Source organism: Syngnathus typhle, linkage group LG10, assembly GCF_033458585.1.
Source record: "Syngnathus typhle isolate RoL2023-S1 ecotype Sweden linkage group LG10, RoL_Styp_1.0, whole genome shotgun sequence".
In the NCBI taxonomy this organism is placed as follows: Eukaryota; Metazoa; Chordata; class Actinopteri; order Syngnathiformes; family Syngnathidae; genus Syngnathus; species Syngnathus typhle.
Window position 1 is genome coordinate 1,816,411 of NC_083747.1, and position 8,590 is coordinate 1,825,000.

The 8,590-nt window shown below is 45.7% G+C and overlaps 1 long non-coding RNA gene across 1 annotated transcript in view; it reads left to right on the forward strand.

The window, feature by feature from the left end:
• Positions 1-302: 302 nt before the first annotated feature.
• The window catches only part of LOC133161157 (uncharacterized), a 9,918-nt gene continuing 1,630 nt past the window's right edge, over positions 303-8,590 (forward strand). Inside the window, exons 1-4 of the long non-coding RNA XR_009716019.1 lie at positions 303-503; positions 1,466-1,526; positions 3,183-3,431; positions 7,010-7,197. This is a non-coding gene — a long non-coding RNA (uncharacterized LOC133161157). The remainder of the gene's footprint in view (positions 504-1,465; positions 1,527-3,182; positions 3,432-7,009; positions 7,198-8,590) is intronic.

Below are 8,590 nucleotides of genomic sequence, written 5' to 3' on the forward strand. Positions count from 1 at the left end.
GGAGCATCCCCCAGCTGCGTCACGTTGGGGAGGTTGCGAGGGAGGATACACGGAAGTGACCTGGGTGACGTCACCAAGGGGCGTGTCCTCCTCCGCATGTGTATATATATTTTCTTGGAGCAGCCATGTCCAAGTTCAATGTGCGTGTGATGCGCGTGGATGGAGAGCGCGAGGGGGCCGCCAGGGGGAGTCGGAGGGGGGAGGAGGAGGCGATGGAGGGGGGGGGGGCGTCTTTTTGGGGTGGGGAGGGCGCAGAGTCAGCGTGGCGGGAAATAACGGCTCTGCCGCTGCCATTGGAGGACGAGGCAGCGGCGGGCGTCTGAGTGGATGGACGCGACGCGCACGCACACGCACGTCACGGCCTGGCGCGGCCGTCAAGAGCGCGCGCGTCAGCCTCCGCCGGCTCACTCGCCCCTCACTCGCCATCAGTACGCACGCACGCACGGCCGGCCGGGAGCCTCCTCGCGCGCTTGGATGATTGCGGTTCCGCTCCCAGACACGGCGTGAGTATCAAACATCATTGTTACTATTACATTTTGTATTGCTCAAATTTATATATATATTTTCTAATTTTAATTGAGAAAAAACGCATGCTTGCATGTCGTCTTGATGGTGTACTATTTTCCACCCACTCCAAGCCAAATCTAAACATCTGATTTATTTTGAACAATTTCATATATGCGCTTTGAGAGCCAGTGCTCGATCACGTGTTAGTGCCGCTGCTGCTGCGTGCACGAGTGACGCTAAACAACGTGCACGTGCGCGTGATTTGACGTGATTTCCAGCATCCTCATTATTATTAATTCTCGCATGCACGCGCATGCAAGCAGTAAGACCCCGCGAGGAAGACGAAGACACTTTTTTTTTTAAAGTACTGCACGTTGACGCCGTGCGCGGCCACGTGAGTCACATCGAGATGACGAGGAGGATTATGCCAGCAGAAGCCGCAGTGCACGCGCATTAATAATAAGACAAAAAAAGTGCAGCGGGAGGTTTCCACATGAAAGCAAAATACGACGTCCGCATCACATGGAGTATATTGCATACACACACGTGTGGAAACACGAGCGCGCGCGTTTGGATCCGAACATTTGGGGGAACAAACGGATTATGCAAGCTTCCACATGATGGCCGTGAGATTTTCGCGGAGGGAGACACACGTACAAACGCGCGCGCACACACACACAGGCGGCCTAAAAGTTATCAATTGAACGTATAGCTAAGAATTATATTCATTCATTGTGTTCAATTTTGTGATATTTCATATTAAATTTCAAACACATGACTTGATCTTGAGTGTGTGCAAATTGTGTTCAAAAATTGTGTGTGAAAATATACATTCAACTCCAAAGAATGCTTTTGTACGTTATATATAATAACTAGTTGAGCACCCCCATCGTTATCATTTTCAAAAAGATATTTGTTTCAGTCGTGGAATTAAAACCGATCTTATTTTTCTTTGCAGGCGTCCACGCACGCACGCACGCACGCTCAAAGGCCTGACGATTCGCGCACGCGCTTTGTAGGTAATTAAGCACAACATACACACACGCGGTGCATGTTTGAGCAAATATGTTGTTTCATTGATATATATTTGTATATATCTGTATTTTAGACAGTAATAATGATTAACCACGGCAAAAATGTGTAACGACTTCAATGCAAACACGTCACGAGTTTAATCAACGTGTTTATCACAGCAAAAGACAATGAGAAGGAAATATGTTTAAAAATGTAGTTTTTAAAATAAAAGTACATTTCATGTTTTAAATAGAATAAAAAAAACGCTCTAGTGCTAAATTGCATGTTGAATATTGAGGCATATTAAAGACAAAGTCAAAGAATGTCTAATAAATCGTAAATAACTCAAGCAGATAAAACAATACACGATTCTGATTATTATAATTATTATCATCACCTTCTTTGAAAACATTTGATTTGAGTGGGAGGGGACAAAAGGGTCAAAATGATCCAATAGTAGAGATGATATTTTCTTCTTAAAATTAAAAAAATTATTATGAATTACTAGATTGTGAAAATATGGGGAAATGAGATGTACTCAAAAGTATTAACTTGGAGAAAAATTTTAACTTTAAAAAAATATGTAAAAGGCTGGTAATGATGCATGCATATGTGTGTGTGTTACATGCATGGTGTGTGTTGTATTTATGAATGTGTGTCTTCACATGTACGTAACATAGCCGCACCTCGCCTTTCCCTTTGAATGTGTCACACATCTTCCTGTGTTAGCAAGTAGCACCTGTGCAGTAGCATCTGTGCTAACACGTAGTAGCATCTAAGCTGAAGGCATGGCGTCCATGTTGACTGCCTCGCCTGCAGATATATCGCTTCATCTTCCTTTCAAGGAGGGGGGGGTGACTTTTGGGGAGGGGGGGGATGTTGGGCACACAGAGCCGCTTTAATTAGACGCACCCTGTGTGCCATGTGCCCCACTGTGTGTGTGTTACATTATCTACATCGGCGTGTGTAAAAAGGTAATGTGTGAGTTGGTGGGTTATTTTTTTTCCCTGTTCGCCCCCCTGCGGTTTTTGGCGCCAACCTGAGCGTTGGCATCAGATAATGTAAATGAAGACGAGCGTTTTTCTTTTGTAGTCCAACAGCCGGCATCCTGGTTTCGTTTAAAAAGAAATCTTGGCCCAGCCGGGGTGGGGGGGCGGCGTTAGAAGGCGTCACCCACCCGCGGGGCTCGCCCGGTGAGTGACGTGGGTGCACCACGGGAGGCGGGCACCAGGCGGTGGGACTGCTTTTAACCGGCTACCGCGGCCACCCACCACTGCTTTTCTTCCGTTTACGAATAAACGGTCGTGCTGAGTTTCACGCAGAACACAGCAAAGTAGGGTGAGGAAGTATCAGGTGTTGAATATTATATATACCGTAATTTTCGGACTATAAGTCGCACCGGAGTATAAGTCGCAGCAGCCATTAAATGCCCAAAAAAGTGAAAAAAAACATATATGTGTATGTAAGTCGCTCCTGTGTATAAGTCGCCCCCCCCACCCAAACTATGAAAAAAAACGCGACTTATAGCCCGAAAATTACGGTACCCTTAAAACAGGGTAACCCCCTTTGACTTTTGAGATTTCTGATTGGCCAAGGCCGTTGATGACATCACAAACTTTGCAGAATAAATGTGTACTGAACAAGTTTGTGTCCGCTCGCAGGACGGCGAGCGCTCGGTCCAGGCTAATGGACGAGGAAGGACGGGTGGAGCCTTCGGGGTTCATTGTTATCTTTGGTTATCTAGCTGTATGAGTGATGTACATTCTTCATAAAGCTAGATAACCGAAAGTAACAAGAATCCCATTACACTCCTGGAAAGGCACCAAGACACCCGAAAGGACGACGCCACGCAAATACAAAACGGACGGGCAAAAGAAAATCCAAAGGAATCGGGAGGAAGCAACGGAAAGGTAGCGTACCAAAATGTGATTTCGTGTTGATTGGTGAAAGTCTTGTCGGGAACCATTTTCAGGTTTTATTTTTCGTTAGGCATCAAAAATGTGATGGGGCCCTTTGCAGGGGGTGCAACAAAGTGAGTTTTGGGGCATTGTGTTTGCTATAGAATCTCCATACGTGTCGTTTCTGGGCTTCTGAGCATAGCATTGAGAAAAGGGGATCACTTGTAATCTAATAAGCCGCCCCCTCCCCAGCCACCCATGATCCCCCTTGCGCGGGGCGGCATGCTGGAGCTTAGCCCGGGGCCCGTCACATGGCAGCGGTCAAAAAAAAAAAAAGAAAAGAAAAGAAATGCCCCGCACCGAATGCAGTTTGGACTTTGAAAAGACGCCTAACGAGTTGCTAACGGCTAATCAGGTGGCTAGCTGCTATTCATGGGGCCGGACTTCAAAAGAGCAATGCATGATGGGAATCAGGCCACTTGCATACTGAATTATACATACTGTGTTCCAGTTGAGAATTGGCCCCGCGTTTAATCTGACGCCCCGCTGGCATCGGAGCCTCATTTTTATCATTTTCTCCTCCTTTATTCACCCGTTCCAACTTCTCCGTGTGAAAAGATGTTTGATTTGAGGGAATTTGGTGTCATGGTTGGCTTATAATAACATAGCTTTGTTGGCCCGTATGAAAGGGGCTAGGAATTTGAATAGCGTTAGCAACAGTTTGGGGGACGTCTGCGTCACCTCAATCCTCGTGACTTCCCGCATTTTACGAGGCAAACCCGAAACGGTGTGAAAGTGAATTTCGACTCTGTGGGAAGCTGGAAAATTTGAAACGATTGCCTGATGGGATCTCGTTGAATGGCCGAAGGGCGGGACTAAGGGGGGTTGTAGGGGGGGTCCAACGGGGTAATCAAGCAAACAGTACCCCCAGTGAACAATCTGAGCTTCTGTGGCCAGAGGTAATTGGTCAATCAGATCAGCAAGGTGGATGCCCGCAATGGCTGATTGAACGTGTGATTTCTTTTCTGTCCGTGTAAAATGGAAGGCGGTCCCCCGCTGGCGGCAGAAAAGGGTCCGAGATCGCCATTCCAACACCCGCTGGACATTTTTGCTGTCCCAACAAGCCGCAGCCATTTGTCCCATTGGAATCACATTTGGGAAGTGTGTGTGCAGAACTCCAAATGTCAAGTGGCCTCCATGAGAGGCCCTTTCACACAGAGCTACAGCAACAAACAAAAAAATAAACGGCAGGTGTTACATTTTACACACGTCTGTGTGAAAGGAAATGCCGGACCCGGTTCTGCTAAAGGTAAAAAGGGGGGAGCTAGTTGATTTTAGCGATACTGCGCATTTATCCTGCAAGTGTCAAGTAGAAAAACAGCCATTGTGGACCCCCCCCTACCCCCCCATGCAGTAGACTTTACAGTCAATAGAGCAAGTCCACTTGTCACCTCGGGACAAAGCGGCCCTTTGCCTCCTTTTCAGTCCCGCCGGGTCCAGAGCAGCCAGACAGTTTTCTCAATAAGAGCCTGTGATTCTTAAATCCCACCGAAAGAGCCCCTCCCCTGCTTCTTCTTCAGACAGTGTTGAGAAAATGGCTTCAGTGTTGTCCAAAGGAACAGCAGCCCTTCTTGTCAGTCACAAGGGCTTAAATGTAGGAGCACTGCGTAAGTCCTCATACAAAGAGATTAGTAAAAGGTGTGCTTTCCTTAACTGCATGCTTCCAAGGATGTTAACTTTATTGGTTTTGGGCCAAAGACGGACGAAGCCACCTACCTCCTACTTGTGCCACTGGCCACGTGCGTGGATTGTCGCTATCGGATTTTTCCATCCAGGATGTCACACCGGGAACGCCAATGTTCCAATTCCCGACACTGGGAAAAAAAGTGTTGAATTTAGTTGAAATTAATTTGGGAAATTAAATGGTTTCTGAAAGTTGGGTATTATTTAGCTGGCTTTGTTTTTCTAAATTAATTCATTTTTAATTATTCTTTTTCACATTTACCATTTTATTGTGATTGTGAGGATTCTGATTTTGTGTTTATGTTAAGTAGTTGTGTGGTTTTGCGATAAAAAGACAGACTTTTTCAAATTAGCCTCTTAATTGTTTTATAAACTAAGATAGAAACCACAAATTGAATAAATATTTTACTTCATTAAATTCACACACAAAAAAAATGGAGATGTCACACATCCCCAAGATTCAAATAAGTTTATATGGACTCCAAATTCCAAAAATGTGTTATCACGGCTGACGAGGATGCATCTGTGACGCTATATCGAAATATTTGCATAAGGCACTTTTCTGTACAAGGGCGACGGCAAAGCGTTTGGAAAGCGGGCTCCACTCTGGAAAAAAAATGTCAAGTGCCAATTAGGAGAGGTTTGCCGGCCATTCATGGTGCAAGCGCTCCTCCCCCTCCTGTCCCTCTGCCTGCCGCCCACCGTGCTGTGGGCCCCAACTCTCTCACACTCCCGAGTCACCCCTTTTTTTTTCCTCCGTCTTGCCACCAAATCTTCCCCCGGGTGACATCGCAGACAAAAGAGGCGGACGAGAGCGCCCCCTTGGCTCGTTAGTCACGTCGCTTTGTTGCGTCCTTTTCAGGGACGTGATGGGCCGTCGTGTACGTTAGCATTGTGGCTAACACGTTAACCTTAAAAGTTATGGAAAAAAAAAAAAAAAGCCTGGTTGTGTGACATGCTAAGTTTTGCTACTTCGGCAACCTTAAGGAATTTTACCAAAGCAATTAAAAATACAAATGTACTTGAAATTTGGGTATTTTCCACAAACTTTTAAATGATATATCAATTAGATTCATTTGTGCTTTGTCATATTGGATGCCTAAAATCACCAAATTAGCATAATTGCCATATTAGCCTAGCTTGAATTAGCTACATAAATCATAATAATTTAGCCATGTTAGCTTATCTTTGAGCTACCCGTGTAAATTTATTTGTGAATGCCCAAATTAGATTTGCGTCAGCACAAATAACATGAATTGAGCTGTGTTAGCAAAGCTTTGTGGTAGCTAACTCGAGTAGTGACACACAATTTGTGCGGTAGCTAACAACAAACTGGACTCAACTAGCGACTCACATTTCGTGTCATTTCTAGACAACAAAAATAGCGACATGACGTTTCCAAGTTTGCCCTAGTTTTCAGCTACTTGGTCATTTGTGAATCACGTGAATTGATTCAGCCTAGTTAGCTTAGCATTTGGCTAAAGGGCAACAAACTGGAGTGAATTAATGAATGACAATTTACGCCAAAGAGAAAATGTGGCTAATTCCGCCATGGCCTGCCACATCCCACCACTCTGACTTGTACTCTGCTTCTATCTTCTCCTCTTTTTTTTCTACCCCTTCATTCATTCATTTATCCACTCAGTCAGTTGGCGGCGTGGCTTCCGCCCACTCCTCTCTCCTCGGCTCTCACACGCTTGGATGTGATTTGCATGCATTTGCATAATGAAAGTCATTTGCATGCCGGGGGGCAGACTGTACCATGAGAACACACATGAAAAGGTGTGTGTGTGCACATGTGTGTGTTGATGGGAAAATGGCCTCTGATCTTTGCTTCTTCTGTGCAGGCTAACGTCAGCCAAGCTGAAAACGACGAAGAAGGAGGAGGAGGAATCTCCTCATCGTCCACCTCCACTCCCCCTTCCTCCTCCTCCTCTTCTCCTTCCTCCCGCCGTCCTCCTTCCTTCCATCCCGGCCACGCCGGCCCTTCTTCTTCCAGCTCGCCACCATCTTGACGACCCGCCGCCGAGCGCAGGTATCAAACCCGCGCCGCCGGCCATCTTTAATCACCACGTTGTTGTTGTTATTTTTAATTGCCGCGCCGACGGGTGGGCGTGGAGGCGGGCGGGGTGTCTTTTTTGTGCCTTGCTATTAAATCACGGGGCGCTTCAATGCTTGTCTCTCGGAAAGGCTTTCAGAGGGCATCTGTGCGCCACCGCACCATCTTTCTTTCTTTGGGTGCCATCCTTAAAGGAGGCGAGGCACAGGTGCCACACACACACACACACTTTAGTGTCCTTTCTATTTTAGTAGTATTTTGACTTAAAGATTAAAATGTATTTTTTTTTTAAATTAGGTCAATTAAAAAAAATGTTAAGGGTTTCAATATATACAGTATTTATTTTTTCTTTTTTTTCTGTCATTTAATTTAGCTTTGAAAAACAGTCAGGACCTAAAAGCAAAAATAATCGAGTGTAAGTCTCTCTAGAATAGCTTTTTTTATAATATGCAGGCTTGTACAATTCCACCATTGTTCCCCCTTGCATGTGTGCTGACTAATTATTTAAACCTACCTAAATCCTGCTTGTGCTAATTAGCGGACGTTTAAACAATACGCCATTATGCCCTTCCCGTACCAGCGACGCCATTTTGCTTCTATCCTTATTAATATTTTCACTCAGGTGAAAAACATTTAACGTTTTTGTCCTCTGTTTTAACAGTTTTGTGGAGTCACTGCCAGTTGATATTCACTGTAAAACAAATCAGCACCCTAATAAACTGCATATTTAAAAATTAAAATGTTAAACGATAGAAAAACAAAAGTCTGACAGGTTAATGCTAGCCTGGGAGGCTAATTGGAATTAACATAGATGTTATGCTAATTCTGGAGCATACAAAAATACTCCAATTCACTGCTGCCCGGCATGTTGTGGCACAACGTGGTACTGCAATGACAGCGATTCCAAATTGGGTGCTGTATACTGAAAAAAAAACGATGGCTTAGAAATCTGCGACCTATCGTCTGGGTGTGAACGATGTACCGCAATCGACTTAGCGGTGAGCTAACTAATGGCTAGCTGGCCTCCTTTTAACAGGTGGTATATTGAGCTGAAGGGCTGGGAGTGGATGGCGGGGGGGGGTCTCAGCCGTCGTCAATTTATTGTGTAAATTATGCAGAGCTGAAAACAAAGCATCAGCGGCAGACAGTGGAGTGGCGGCGCGGGCTAATGAGATGATGAGGAGCCTGGGAGCTGGTTGAGGGGTTCTTTTTTCGGAGAGGGGGGGGGGGTGCACGGCCAGCAGCTTGCGTCTGGATCTTTGTGTGTAACAAGGGGGGTCTGGAGGATGACTGGCAAAGAGGGGGCACACATCGTCCCTCCTCACCAGACTGCAGCTGCCTTGGGAACCGCTGTGGCAGGGGTCCCCCA